This window comes from Odontomachus brunneus, unplaced genomic scaffold, assembly GCF_010583005.1.
Source record: "Odontomachus brunneus isolate Ranch 3 - 2012 unplaced genomic scaffold, Obru_v1 Obru_scaffold_033, whole genome shotgun sequence".
NCBI classification, from domain to species: domain Eukaryota; kingdom Metazoa; phylum Arthropoda; class Insecta; order Hymenoptera; family Formicidae; genus Odontomachus; species Odontomachus brunneus.
The window spans coordinates 151,965-167,894 of record NW_022639483.1 but is presented as its reverse complement, the minus strand read 5'-3'; the positions used below and the strand labels follow the sequence as shown (position 1 = coordinate 167,894).

General features: G+C 35.2%; 2 protein-coding genes across 8 annotated transcripts in view; one reads left to right on the top strand and one right to left on the bottom strand.

Moving 5' to 3' along the window:
• LOC116843453 (SET and MYND domain-containing protein 4) overlaps positions 1 to 2,829 on the bottom strand; it is a 291,340-nt gene extending 288,511 nt beyond the window's left edge. Inside the window, exon 1 of the mRNA XM_032813872.1 lies at positions 2,421 to 2,829. The gene's annotated coding sequence lies outside the window, so the exon portion shown is untranslated. The remainder of the gene's footprint in view (positions 1 to 2,420) is intronic.
• Positions 1 to 15,930, top strand: part of LOC116843454 (growth factor receptor-bound protein 14-like) — a 237,737-nt gene that overhangs the window by 175,258 nt on the left and 46,549 nt on the right. The window lies entirely within an intron of this gene.

Sequence of the window (15,930 nt, the reverse complement as noted above, 5' to 3'; positions counted from 1 at the left end):
TAATATCGTGGATGTGAAAATTGGATGTTAACAAATTTCACGGAAATGTTCAACGCTGTATTTTCGAGCGTTTCTCGTTTAATTCCCAGCTAAATCCGTGTTTTAAATTTGAAAAAGTTGATTCAGAAAAGGCTCGGCTGATATCCAATCAATTTAATATAAATTTATTCTCGTTCTTTTCAAGAGATTGTGATGCAGACTTGTAAAGAATTTATTGCATTACATACAAATTGAAATATTATCTAATTGCTTGTGCAATTAGAAAAAGGATTGACTATTCAAGAGTTCAGATGTTTCAAGCTAAAGTTGATGCTTTTATACGTGTTCTTAGGGTTGGTACTATTTTTTCGGAGGGGGAAGGTACTATTTTTAATTTCTTACAGACTGAAATTAAGGTTTTAATGAAAAACTATTGTGATATTAAAGACTGATATACCGACATTGTACACAAATTTCAGATTTGTTGATCGTTTTTTGTTTAGAAAATGCAATGGTGGAAAGTTTATAGTAACATTTGAGATACGTATACATATACACATTTAAACTCTTAGAAACTTATATCTCTTTTTATTTCTGTGTATTACATTAACAGATGCATAAATGAAGCGTTATAACCTTCTTAACATTCTCTGTTATTGATAATATTGGATTGATTTGTAAGTTTGTGCGGATTTTAGAACAAAATTAAAATACATTTTCTTATTGTTAAAGAAAATTTTAATCAATAATATATACGTCATTCTGTTCGACAATTTTTTGCCATCACGTAATTTCATAATTCCCCTCTCATGAAACTTTTGTGCTTTTCCGGCGAAGAAATATTCCAATTTTTCACATTTTCTAAAGAAGTGAAGTTTATGCCATTAGGAGAGTTCTGTAATGAGCGAAATAGACGATAATTGGAGGAGGAGGGGGGAGCAATGTCGGATGAACATGGTGAGTGAGACAAAATATCCCAGCCAAACTTTAACAATTTTTACGGAAGTAGAAAAGCATAATGTACTGGAAAAACTCACCGCCTTCCATTTTCAAGCCGCAACAAAGATAACTGTATTTCTTTGAGCACGTTAAGTGCCGAGCCCATTCTGTTTATCTTTTGACTTACGCCGCATAATATCATCAATTTAATTACATTTTATATCGTCGGTCACCAATGACCAACGCGGTCTGAACGGAAAGTTCATTCTCGGTCACCGGCGTTCTCTTAACGTGTTAAACACTTACTTACATTACAAAATATGCTCTGAAATGTCAGCTATTAAAACATATAGCTATTAAAGCATATCGACCAACTATGTGTATGAAATTATCCTCTTAATATCAATGTCAATGCGGATGTTAACACTAGATAAAAATACGTACGAACTTATGGATCAACCTAATATATATATTGTAATATATATTTACGATTGTTTATATCGATAATATACAGAATGTCCTAGAATAATCTTTAATATACAATATGGATTGAGATGAATATAAGAGTCCTGTACCGTTTTATGATATTCACAATAATTATCGAGATATTAATCAAAGAAAATTTGTGAATAATCACGCAAGATAATTAAAGAAGATTTACAGATGGTCGCTCATGATAATATATTAATGTTCTCTAATTAATAACTAAAAATCTACAAGGTTATCAGAAAAAAGTTATAACAAAAATTTTTAGAAATAAAGAACTTTTTTGTTCATTGTTTTATTATACAAGCGGCAGATGTCGCCACTACAGCTCATCTGTCATATCTCGCGCGTGATCACTTACAAATTTTCTTTAATTACTATCTCGGTAATTATTGCGAATATCGCAAAACGCTTTAGGACTTTTGTGCTTACCTTAACCCGCATTACGTCTCAATGAGAGCTTCGGAGATTGTTCTGGGACATTTGCAATATATATTGCAATATATATTTACAATTGTTTATACTCTGTGCTATTATATTTACCACTGTAGAGGGTGTGAAATAGGCCCGAAACGTCTGAACAACATCAAAAGCAAAGAAAATTTCTTAACTATAAATTATGATATCAATGTATTTCCTTCGATTACATCATACTATACGATTCATGTATATCCTGAAAAAATATACACTGAGTGAAAATTTATTTATGGGATGTAAAGTTTATTACTGTAAAAAAAATGTTTTCTACGAATAAGCTTTATATCTTACAAATATAAATTTTCAAGTATCTTTTTCTCAGTGTACGCTTTCACAAAGACACTTTATACATTAAATTGGTTAAATTACTTGGAGACTCTTATCAATAGAAATATGCACAAGTTGTGATAAGAAAATTTGGTTAAACGGTAGTTGAATGAAATTTTCGAACCTGGGTAAAAATCAATTGAAAATGAATGAATAATTCGACGAACGTGAGTGGAAGGCGCGACACATCTCTTGCCACAGTGCATACTCACAATCCGAGGGATAAAGTTCTCAAACGAGCCGGTATCAGATAACCAGTGAGAGGAAGCAAAAGACTTCGCGCGAGTAACCCGAGCGTAGTGTGTTTGGACAACCTTCGGTTAACGCGAAGTACTGTAAATAATTTCCGCGGCTCGCGTTGTCACCAACACCAGCTGTCATCGTCGTGAGTTATATTGACACAAGCGTGATAAAGTATTGCGTTTCCTCGATTCTTGCGACACATGACTTACGACGTTTCGCAGAAGCCAACGCGACACATCCGGCACATTTCGCCGTAGTTTCGCGCGTGGAATGGCGCGCCCGGGGCAGCGATCAATCGTCATAGTAGCTTATTTTAATGAGCCGCGCGATTGAATGAAAAGTCCACGTACTATATAGATTAGATAACGCGCCTTATCGCGATGTCGTAATTAGAAGCACGCCTCTTTGGTATCTGGCACTTCAGCAAGCCGTGATATTAATTTCAATGATAAATTCCTTGACGCATTCGGTTGTTTCTCAACACCAGAACTACTGACGATTACCGGCCTACTTCTGCCAAACTACGCTCAGAACGACGGAGTCTCGAAAAGATGCAAGAAGGAAGAAATGTTTATTTGCTTTATTCAGTTTTGTTCAACATCAGTTAAGAATATAGAATATAGAACGCGCCGTTGTAAATTTGAGTAATTTTTATAAAAAGTTACAAATCATTTTGACTACTCTGGTAGTTTCTCAGATAGACTCTTATGATTGTTACACTCGGAGAAATAGTCTTGCTTTCACGTAACAAGAATTATTTGACATGCCAAGAAGACATGAGAAGTTAGTTAAGATAGATAAATGGACTAGCAAACACTGCGATATATCGCATATGTGTTGTATCTAATCAATATAGATGACAGGCAGAATTTATACGTGAACTAATTTAGCTAGGCTAATTTAGCAAGAAAGTTTCTCTGTGACGTTCATCGAAATTAAGGTCAGTCACACTTCTTATTAAAATTTTAACGGGACCTAAATATTCCCGCAGATGTTGCTAGAACGTTTTGCTGCTGTAAATTCCACGTAATTCCACAGACAATTTTCTAGCAGATATAAAAAAACCGCGATACATTTTAGCTGACATTTAGAATTCTAGATAAACCAGCAAAACATGCAAAACCATTTTTCTGAGCGTATGACGCGAGACAATCGCGATAATGGAAAAAAAACTTTACAATTTTTTAAATTATATTTATTAAGCAAATATACTGTGTATGTACTGAAATAAATTTACTTATATACTTATACAATAATGCACGATAAAAGACATTTTGTATTTGTGTTGAAATTGATCTGTGTAAAAATTTCTGTGGCAGATTTTTAACATACTCGTGTGTTGATTTGAAATATTGTTGTGTTATTTCGACTATTTTGCGTCATAAAAATTCATCATTTCTAAATATTAAAATAATATTATATGTAACATTTACGTTCATGTGGTGGCATATTTTACATGTAAAGTGTATAGATCAGTTGTATTATTTAATAACATACTTATGTTAAAATAACAAATTTGGAGAGGATAAATTGGGACGTATAAAATGAGTTAAATATGCAAAAATTTTTGCAGGGTATACATTTTTTGCTATATTGGTGCAGTTACAAATTTAGTAAAAATTGTATTTAGATTTTCAAGCCACATTTTGTATTGCTTTTAGCAAATGTTGATAATTCTTTCTATATTTTTTATTTTGTACTTCTACTTCATCATTCTACGTGATAAATATAAGCGCCATACGAACTATTCATACGGACGTAACCTCTACAAATCGGCTGGTAAACTGTTTGCTGCCAACTTTACGTGCACGTGCACTCAGAGAAAGAGACGACAACTGCACGAGTTTCGTATATAGAATTAATTTGTGTGTATATATACAATATATTTAATAAACTATATAAACAGTATAATGTGTATAGTATATTCAATATATATATATATAAACTATTTTGTTAGTTATTGCAACTAATACTGAATAGTTTAGAGAATTACATAAATACTATATATAATTCTCGCAACCATTCAACTTTGATTGTAATAACTATACATTGAGAGGAAAAACGATTGATCTAACTGAAATCGTAGTTATCTCTGGTCCTAACTATATTTTTTGGTAAAAAAAGTAAAAAGGTAGTAGTAACATGCATATAAAGTTATTATCACTAACATTATAGTAGAATGCAATTAAAAAACAATTTTCTTCACCATAATTTACAGTAATTATTTTTTTATGTGATTATAGTTGTAAATATAAAAAAAATAATATTTTTCCAGTGAAAGTAGTTTATTTAATTGTATATTTATTTAATTCTGCATACACAAATCTTATATAGTTGTTACACATATAATTGCTACCACCTCTTTTCTGCGTGTGTTCACTTAGTCTGCATTGTAAACAAATTTCATGTTGAATTTATTCACTCTAGTTTTTGTGTCAATTTAACACAAGACAGAGATGTAAACAAATAACACAAATAATACGTCAGAAATTAACGGAAAAATGTAACATTGGACACTATGGTGTTATTAACACTTAGAAATGATGAGTATAAATTCAACGCACATAATAGTCGAAATAACACAACGACAATATGTTAAATATACACACGGGTGTTTAACCTAAAAATCTCTACGCAGATAGATTTCAACTCAAATACAAAATATTTCTTACCGTGCAGTGTTAAGAGAAAATGCAGCGATCGTGTTGACTCGACTGATAACGCGACTTAACTCAGGGCTCAGTTACGCACAGATTTCACCGACAGAAATTTCAGCTTTATCGCAGGTACAGATCGCACGATGATAACGCGTGTTTACTTTTTCGTAATAATCATATGTCAACGTCACGCTGAAAAATACGCTCGTCGGTCCCGTTCATTATCGCCGATGCCGTCGCCGCCGACGTTCCCGGGCGGCAACTAGTTCGCGCAACAAATGACGTCGTTCTCCACGCATGGCATCGCGCGAATCGATTAATTAATTTCCACCACGTGCTTACCTTAATTGCGCGTGGCTAGACGCGACGCCGCACGCGCCTGCGGTTCCCGTTGATTAATAGCGCACCGTTAGCGACACTTTTGCGTACTATTCTTTTGCATTCTTCGCCGGTGTATCTCTCGCGCACTTCTCTTGACCCTGACGAACGGCGATATCGACTTAGCGAACTCGTTCCGCGCGACGAACAATTTATAGAAAATTCCGCGCTCGGAATCGAACGTTACATCTGCGATGCGTTTGTGTAAAATAATTCGGGAGTCATTTTTCTTCAATGGTATAAAGATACTGATCAAAGATTGCCATTTTCACTTATACTATATTATATATCGAGTAATTACTTGCTGTGATTTAATAAAAAAATGTAATTGGTATTATACATTTTTTATATTTTTCTTTCTATAATAAAATGAGGTTCAAAACGACAAACGACAAGGTTACAACGCAGGTTACAAGTTAAAAAAACGATTAAGGGAATCAAAATGACTTCGCATTGATAATAACAAAGTGCTACATAGTAAACATTTTATGTTAAATTTAACATATTTTACCTGTCCCAACAGAAAGTTTATTCACATTTTCCTGTTAACAAAGCGGATATGTTAAAAAGAACACAAATGTTATGTAAAAAAAATTAATAAAAACTGTCTTGAAGTAAATTTTGTGTAAAATTTATATATATATATAGAATGTCAAATGTAATCGCAAAAATATTATTTTCACACTGACAAAAATATTTTAATCATTATCTCTTTTTTGTTGTATTATTTTTAAGAGAGATATTGCCTATGATACTTTATCTAAATTTTCCTAATTTGTATAGCATTTACTTGAATATTTACGTATGTTCAACAACATTTCGAAATAATACAAACATGTTAATTTAACACACAAGTATGTATTACGTATTTAAACTTTTAATATCAAATTGACTTTAAAAAAATATTTATTTTTCGAAATACATGTGTGAAATATTGTGTGATATAACTCAAAATATATATAATCTCATTTCTAAATAATATATAGAAATTGTTAAGTTATGAAGTTATAATTATAGTTATTAATGTAATATATTAAAACATCACGTAAATAATAACATGTAAGTTGTATATTAATTTTATATTGAAATAATAAACAAAAATAACACAAAGAAATTTAATATTTGTACACAAGATTGTTTATAGTATAGAATTAAAAATGCAGAGTTAAAGGTTATAAAAGATTTCTTGTTTATCTCATTAATTTAAAAATCCTAAAGAGAGGGAATAATTTGAATTTTTGAATAATTTTTATTAATAAAAGAACAGGGAAAAAGAATAGGAAATTTTGTAGGTATTATTTTGTAGTTAACGCGGCCGTGCGTAAGAACCCGATTCGCGAATAAGCGCGTATTATTTCACAATTCTGGCAGCCCTATAATTCGATCCGTGGGGTGAACAACCCTCGTTCGGAAGCGGCCGCGTCGCGGCTTGAAAAGCATACCGGACCTTGCCCAACCGATCTCTCGTAGAGACGCCAGACGAGGGAGAACATGCGCGAAGAGGGGAATGGCGAGTATAATTCTCGTTGCGTGTCATTTAAAGCGGGGATGGGTTCCATCAGTAACGTACAGAGGATGCATCCCGCCGAAGCCCTGTCTGGCGCTGTTACGTGCTCGTGACCACGTTTAATTTAATTACCGGGAGTTCATAAAGGCTCCACTTAACCGCTATTCGCGAAAGGCGTTCTTTTCTCGTTTGCGTCGTGCGACGAACCGCGCTTGTCTTCATCTACCTTACACCGTGTGCCACGCGATATCCAGCTGGCCATTTTCCTGACATTTTCACACACGAAGGAGGCGACGAGCGTCAGGGATTAAAGCGGAGAGAATGGCGGTTGAAACGCGTCGAGGCGCGAGACATGAAACGGAATTACTCGACACTTAGGTTCATATTAATAGTTATTACTTGAAACTCGTCCCAGATGGGATATATACAGATTTTGAGTTCAGATTTAGATGAGAGTTCTTCAGTTGAATCGCAGCTACAGATATAAACATGTACCATGTAATTCATCTAAAAAGCTTGCATCTTTGAATCAAGATCTGATTATCTCGCATTAGACAAGTTTCAGGCGGCAATTATTAAGGAGGTTCTAGCTCTATTTTCCGATAAATTTGTACTTTATTAATAAAATCGTTTGAAGTGATTAAAAAAGATAATTTTGCGATACAATATCAGCAATATAAAATTCGTAAATGTCGTAATATGTAATCGTTTTTTACATTTTTGAAGTTATAAAATATTTTAAAAGTGATAAAAAGTTGTAAGATACTCATTTGATGTCAATATTAATTGTAAGACAAGAAATATAAACATGAAATATACTCGTTTGTATTTAATAAATGATCAGTTTTGTTTAGCTTGAATTGGAAAGACGTGTTATGTTAAAGTGAATAATATAAATACGTATAATAAATGAATACGTAAATAAATGAATAATATAAATAAATAATATAAATAAAATAAGTATTGAAATGAGATATTACTATAGGTTATTTTAGATCTGAAGCTAATTTATCACGTGATATTACCATGTTTTCATGTTGCCATATATTATCGATTTCACGAATTTTCTCATCAAAATACCCAAATCTCTTCGATTTGACAGTAAATTTATTTTATTATTACCACAGCTTTTTAAACTTCTGTCTTGTATACAAATGTGTGTCATGTTGTATTATAGAGATTCAATATATGTATGCCTGTACAATATAAATTAACAATTAAATATCTCGAGAACGATACGATAAAGATTATTAGAATTTCTGTTAGTTCGATTATATAACTTTTATATCATACACATATTATAGGTTTATCTTATATTTGGTAAAATGCTAGAATCTCCTTGATACGGGCCTTAGATCCGTATAATAGTCATTCGTTACACGAAACCTGCCTCAGATGAGACATTCAGATTTGAGTTTAGATTCGTTTAAACTTGATTTTTCAGCTGAATCGAAATAAATGTAATGTCGCATATATTATATAATTCAAATGAAAAAAAACTCAAATCTAACTCTAAATTCCGATGAAAATATCTCACGTAGGACGAGTTTCAAGTAATGACTATTAATATGGGCCTCAAATATTCGCGCGCGATCCCGGAGAATTAGGTGTGACAAAATCCAGTCTGAAAAATTTCGAATAAACGCGTTGGCGCGGTTAACAACTAAATACAGGGAATTCAATGATATCCCGGGATTTCGTTTAAACGACGCGACACCGCCTAAAGGGGGGTCTGGCATATTCGCGCAGTGCTAATTCCAGGATAAACCGATGTAACTCCCAAATACTGATAAACGATGCGTTTCGTGTGAGCACGGCTTAACAAATAATTCGGCTAAAGTCGACGTTCGGTGTGTTGTCCGGGCAACGTATCCGACCGGTCGATGCCTCTTCTGTTATCATTCTCTCTCTCTCCCTCTTTCTCCCTCGCGTGCGCGCGAGCGCTTTCCCTCCTGCTCTTCCACCCTCTCTCATTCATCCCTTTCTACTGCCTTTCTCCCTGCTGCTGTCCAGCCCTTTCTCTCGTTCCCTTCTGTCCACGTTCACCTGGCCGACATCCGCAGGCGTGGCACTGTTAGCTGGTCGAGAGCCCTCATGGATCGATATAAAAATCAGAATTATTGAAATTGTCGCTATCTACTGTAATTTCGCACGTTTTAATCATTGCTCCCTGAATTGTTTTACTACATGGTGAAAAACATTTTGTGTTTTTGTTGAAAACGATTCCTGTGGAAATTTTTGTATTAAATTTTCAACATACTCGTATGTTAAGTTAAAATATAGCGCTGCTATGTTATTTTGACTATTCTACATTGAGTTCATAAATTCACTATTTCTGAGTGTTAAAATAATACTATATGTAACATATATATTTTTGGTGACACATTTTATGTGTAAACTGTGTAGATAAGTTGTGTTATTTATTAACATATTTACTTTACGTTAAATTAATAAAATTTGAATGGATAAATTTGGATATGTGAAATTTAACATAATTCTTTTCGCAGTGCACAGATTTCAGTAAAAATGATCGTTTAATCGGTATAATGCCTCCTGTAATTTTATGTCCTTCTTTATTATTGTTCTTCAAAACGTTTCTCTGTTAAAACTTAAAACTTCTAAAATGTATCCCTGTTAGAAATTTAATGCAGTTTTCGAGCAGGTACTGAATAGCTATGTTAGTTTTGTCTAGTGACTAAAGAGTAAAATTACTTAGAATCCTAATCAAGATGTAACGATTTTCCTGTAGTTACGAAAGATACGCAAAATCTGAATCCATTTACAGTACGAAAACAGAATAGAAAATGGACACAAACTACTCGATTGATTAATAATCCAGTCTGTTGCTCATAAAATTGACAAGTTTGACCTAGTAGTGCCTTATTTTTTATGCATTTCTAGTTGAAAAATTTTAATGCTAGCGAAAAATGTAACACAGGAAATCTTTGGTATGTAATATATATCTTTATGTCTTTCGTCTTTTATATAATGACATCATTCACAATCATCAAACAACATATCCTTTTGTTCATTGAGCGTGATAAAATCTGAAAAATTTTGAATGAACGTGTTGATTCGATTAATAATTAAATAACAAACGCGTTGGCTAACAACGTAACAGTTAAATAATAAACAATTAAATTAATTAGGGAATTTAATAATTCCCAGGATTTCATTCAAATAACGCAACACCGCCTAAAAGGAAGTATGGCATACTATCATTCTTGTAGTTGTACTATTTCATCAAATTTTGAGTTTGAGCAATTTTCATTTGTATCATTAATATCAGAATAGCCGCATGCATTTTCATCGCAATGAAATTCTGTATTGTTAAAACATATTTTATTTGCCTTTTGCTCACTTTCATTCCTGACATTAGTTGTCATCTTTGTTACAAGGCTAATATTGTCAATGCCCTTTTTCCAGTTTTCCTTTTTATGCTCTATGCTTTTCTATGTATTCACTCATTATTTACGCAATTTTAAGTTCTTTTCTAAACAATATAAATAAATACATTTTACGTTTTGTTCGCGATAGGCATTGTAATACGTACACATTGTAAAACTAAATTAATATTACTGATACTTGGAAAGAATTGGTTTATATATTGTACAATAAACTGTTTCAATTGCTGTATCCAGTTCTTACGTAGTATTTTTAATGAAAATTATATGATAAAATTATATTATCTAATAAAATATATAATTAATGAAAATGGCAATAATACTAGGCAATAATTGAGCAGATGTCTACATGAACTGCATACATTTCTACCAGGGATAAAATGAATTATAGGTGTTATTTTAATCTAATTATTATGTCGTTGCATACATTGAAAACAATTATTATACCGCATTTATACAAATATGACTGACAGTTCATACAATTTCTTTATTCAGAAAAAAAGATTTGGTAATATTCATTCACTTTGGATAGAGTTACTAAATGTCTTGATGAAATAGTTTCAACTTAACATATAAGTGAATATAACTAAATAATTTGGTAAATATTAGAAAATAGCTTTAGCAAAACTTGGTATCTGTTACCAAAGTTTGGTAATTACTATCACTTTATGTGATATGTATCACCAAGCAATTTGTTAAATAAAACTATATTGTTTAGTAATACCACTAGATTAGACTGACGCAATATTTTAGAACAGATCTTTTACCAAAAATATTTTGATAATTATCAAACGACTTAGTAATTATTAGGCATTAATTACTAAATCATTTGATTAGATCAACTAATTGAAGATTTTGTTTTACTACTTATTTTGTAATTATTATCAAACAGTTGGTAACTATTACCATATTTGGTAAAATTACCAAGTATCGCACTGAAATGTTTAATCAAATGCATTTATTAGCTATTAATAGACTTTTCTTTCAGTTTGGAAATTACACGGGTTAAAGTATGATACAGAAGGGGTACAAAAAAGAAAGAGAGATACGTGTGTACGCGCGCGCACGCACATGTGTATGTGTGTGTGGAATTGTCTCTTGAGTATTTCCTGGCGTAATAATTCACGATGAATAATAAGTGAATAATAAGTTCGACTTATTTAGACAGTTTTTTCCTTCCGCATTCATTAGCATAGTTAACGTGAAAGCCGTCGACCGACACGCGCATAACTAATTACTGTTATCGTTCATCTTTCTCCGTCAAGGTCGCTTGAGTTCACAAATAATTACGAGCGCGAAAACCGTGCGTGTATCAGGGCCGAAGTCTCTTCCGGTGAGTCGCGAATCTAGTAGAGGTCCATAAATTGTCTAATTATGATAAATTTGTCGTTAATACCAACCACGTGGAGACATCATCTGCTCTTGTCAATGCAAATAAAAACATTTACGGAAGAAATATTGTAGTGAAAATTATAACAAAATTTTGTAGCCTTAAGGAGACCATGGAACCTTGGAAATTACATCAAAATCGCTACGTATTTGTCAAAAACTGTTATGCACGTTTGACTTTTTACTACACAAATTATTATTTGTATTTATTCGAGTGTTTTTTATCGCATATTCGGTAGATCGTCAAATTTACTGTTTTTATAGTAATTTACTAGCTTAAACTACTCGGAGTTTCGCTCGGGTTTCTTATATCTAGAACATCTAAACTCAAATTATCATAAAATGTTAAGGAGGGAGTAGGTTTCGTGTAATCTATATTTTCCGCAATTTCCTAAAGAGTAACTATGCAAAATTTGGCACAAATCGGTCAAAAAGTTTAGGAATTAATGAGGAACATACAGACATATTCTATTTTATATACACAAACATTACAATGTCAGCATAATCCAACTTTAAAAAAAAAAAAAAAAAAAATGAAATAAAATACAAAATCTTAACGTCATTTTCACTACACTATTTTCTCCGTGTTCGTGACAATGGTTATCGATTAGCGCGTCATTGTCACGATCCCGCCGCGGAAAACGTGAGAGCGCAGTCCGCGCGGACATTTCGAAGGTTGATAATGGACGGGACGTACTACTGTCAGTAGTAACGACCAGAACGCCGGCGAACGGACGGTGCAGCGCGGTGATCGCGGAGCACGTTGCATTGTTATCATTCCGTCTCTCTCCACGCGATCCGGTTTCTTTCCCGCGCTTGATCCGAAGATATCGACCGGAGCGAGAGTGACTGTTCCCCTTCCTCGCATCGTCGCGTAACTTTCGCGTCTGGTTTCATCAGGGTCGATAGTAGAACGCAGGGTGAGATGAGGGGTCGCTGAGGTCGATCAGAGAGAGTAAGAAAGAAAGAAAGAGAGGGATGTCCTTCTCTTCGTTAAGGTTTCTACTCTGAAGCGAGACATTCTCAACTTCTATGTTAAGCATTCAGATAGATAGATGTACGTTTGGCAGCTATTTTACTAGTCGATTTGTGAAGGTTATAACTGGTTCATATGTCACACATTTTTATCACACGTATTTATCACATAGACAAAATAGAAATACACGAAGAGAATATATTATAGTTTTCTTTTTTTTTTTTTCATATAAGTTCCTTTTACTTTTACTAGATTCAAAGAAAGGTTTAATAACTATGAAACTACAATAAAAAATTTACACTATTATATGATGTAAATTTTTAATGACTAATTTAATATAGCATATTTTTGTCTCATAAATATAATTAAATACATTGTGTGAAGTTTTCATCACCAGATGTCTCATCCTAGATAGACTTCCATGATTATCACAACGTGAGACACAATCATTGATAGAAACTTTATAATTCTTTTAACTACATTTATGAAATAAATACTAAAAACTATATATTGTACTGAGTTAACTATTAAATTTGCGTCATATAATGATGTACATTTTTCTGTTAACATCGAACGATTAACATATGATATACACGATTGATATACAATAATGTAAATTTTTTTGTTTTCAAATGTACTAAAAATTATATACAGATTTTCGTGTTACATTTTTTTTAACATGGCATATTGTTTGAGACGAATTTTGATCACTTTTTTCGTATTTCTATTTCGTCATTGTATGTAATAAATATGAGTGCAATCTGATCATTATAAGGAACTCAATGTTGCTGAAATTCGTGATTCAATATACTTAAAGTTGCTGTGTGTGTGTGTGAAGTTTATCAGTCTATGGGAGACGTGTTGTGACAATCGTGGAAGTCTGCCTGGGTACTTTCCAGCAGCGGACTGTTACCGGTTATCCTTACCCTCTCTCCCTCCCTTTATCATTCTCTTTCTCTCTCTCTCTCTCTCTCTCTCTCTCTTCTACGTCTCAGACCTCGCCGTTCTCACTATCGAGCTACTACGCTCGCACCACGTGGCGCAGGCGTGGGTTTGTTGTCTCTCCGTCGCGCTCGCACCCGTCGCGTGCCGTACTTCTCTCTCGCACTCTCGCACGAGCTTCCCGCCCAGCCTCTTCGTTCACCGCGTCTCGCTGCGCGACGCCTCCGTCATCACCGGCGGCACCGAGCGCGCTTCGCTCCGTGCCGATGGCCGCGTGCGCTGCATTTATTGAACCGATTTCGTTCTTCGTCGCGCGTTCTCCCGCTCATCCTCGCCTCGCGCTCTCACTCTCGCTCGCGCCGTTTGTCCTTCCTCGTCTTTCTCGCCCTGCTCTTCTTCGCGCGATCTCGTCGCTGCTTCAAGCGCCGACCGAACGACCCCGTGATCTCTCTAACCCTTTTCCTCGAGGACTCCCCCTCTTCCGTCCCTCCATATCCACGCTTCCATGCGTACCTGTGTGTGCGGAGCGTCTCGACGCGAGTGGTCAGGGCCGCGCGATGTAACGCGCAGCCCGTGTAAATTTAGCCCACGAGACGGCTTAGGCTCGGCTCGCCGTCGTCTCGGTATGGCGGCTCACGCGGGGTTCGGTCGCGCGACACGCCAACGTCTTCACGCTCCGCCGACGTCGCGCGTGTCGCTTGAGATTTATTCGTTCGGAGGGTGAGAGCGCGGATCTAGCGCGACTTTCGCTCGCTCGGCTTGTTCGCGGAGGAGAAGCCTACTCTCGACGATTCCGGCTGTATGCGTCGCGCACGAGTTAATCGTTCGATCGACCTCCATGAGGGTTGAGCGCTTCCGCGCCATTCGTCCCAATTAGCGCTCGTGCTTCGTTACCTACAATCGCGACGTGCGTGTACCAACCTGACCTAATCATAGCCCGACGAGAAACCTTGAACCTAACCTAACCTAACGTGTGCCGCGTAGCCACGCGGGCCATCACCGTCGCACGTCCGGATAATCGAGCAGAGGTGTTCTCTGAGGCGACCGGATCTCCCAGCTCCAAATCCGGAACGCTTCATAAATGTGTGGAGGGAGGGGAAGGAAGATATCACTGAAAATTGCTTATATACACATATACTCATGAAACAATATTTTATTTATAGACATATAAAAAATAACAATGAAGGTCTGCTGCATGGAGAAAAAACATACTACAATAAAAATACAAACTATGACGAAACTTCTGTTGTCCTTGCCTAAAATTAAGAAGAAGCAACCAGAGCTACGAATTCTGTTGAGAAGGTCTTTCTTTGTGTCAGAAGGATTTTAAAATTTCTCTATATCGGTACAGTTTGGCTCGAATCCGGGACAAATCGGCTCGCGTAGCGTTTAAAAAATTCCGGGACAAAGAATGGCAAACCGGGGCCAGTCCTGGGAAAAACGGCACGTCCCTCGTTACTTTGTATTATCTCGCAGTTGCGCACTGTTGCGTTCACGTGTTCCTTTTTATCGCGACGATGATGATGACGACAACGGCGGTGGTCGCGACAGTATTTTGGTAGTGGTGGTGATGGTGGTGGTGGTGGTCGTGCACGATGACCAGGATCGATCGTCTGCCCCGGGAACTGGTGTCTACCGTGACGTCACGCTACGTCACCAATCCCCCGAGCAAAACGCGGGAGCCGGGAGTGTGTGTCGGTGCGTCGTTCTCCACCTGCCCTCCCCCGCGCACGCGACGAACGCGCGTCACTAAAAGCATCGCGCCGGTGTGCGAAACGCCAGGAGCGGATTCAGGAAACCGGTGTTGTGAAAGATTTGTTTCAGGTGAATGTCCCAGTGATTGAACATGTCCTAATGATTGAATGTGCTGTGAAACATTAACAATATATTTGTATTTAATATTTCTGAAAAGACAGAAAGAGAGAGAAATTTTATTTAAAAATATGCGTTTTTTTACAATATTATTTAATGAACATCCAATGTCATAGAGTTTGTATTATTCGGTAATTAAGACATAACTCGTTTTTCAGTCCAATTACTGATACAACCGACATTAATATTTCATTAAAATTATAACTGAAATTTATTGATTATTTTATTTCCTATTATTTTTTGATCGCTGGCAAGCCAAAGTTTTATGTAAACATTTGTTTTGTTGATATTTTCATTAATTATTTATTAATGAAAATATAAAATTGATCTTCGTGCTTTCTTATCAGTTCAATT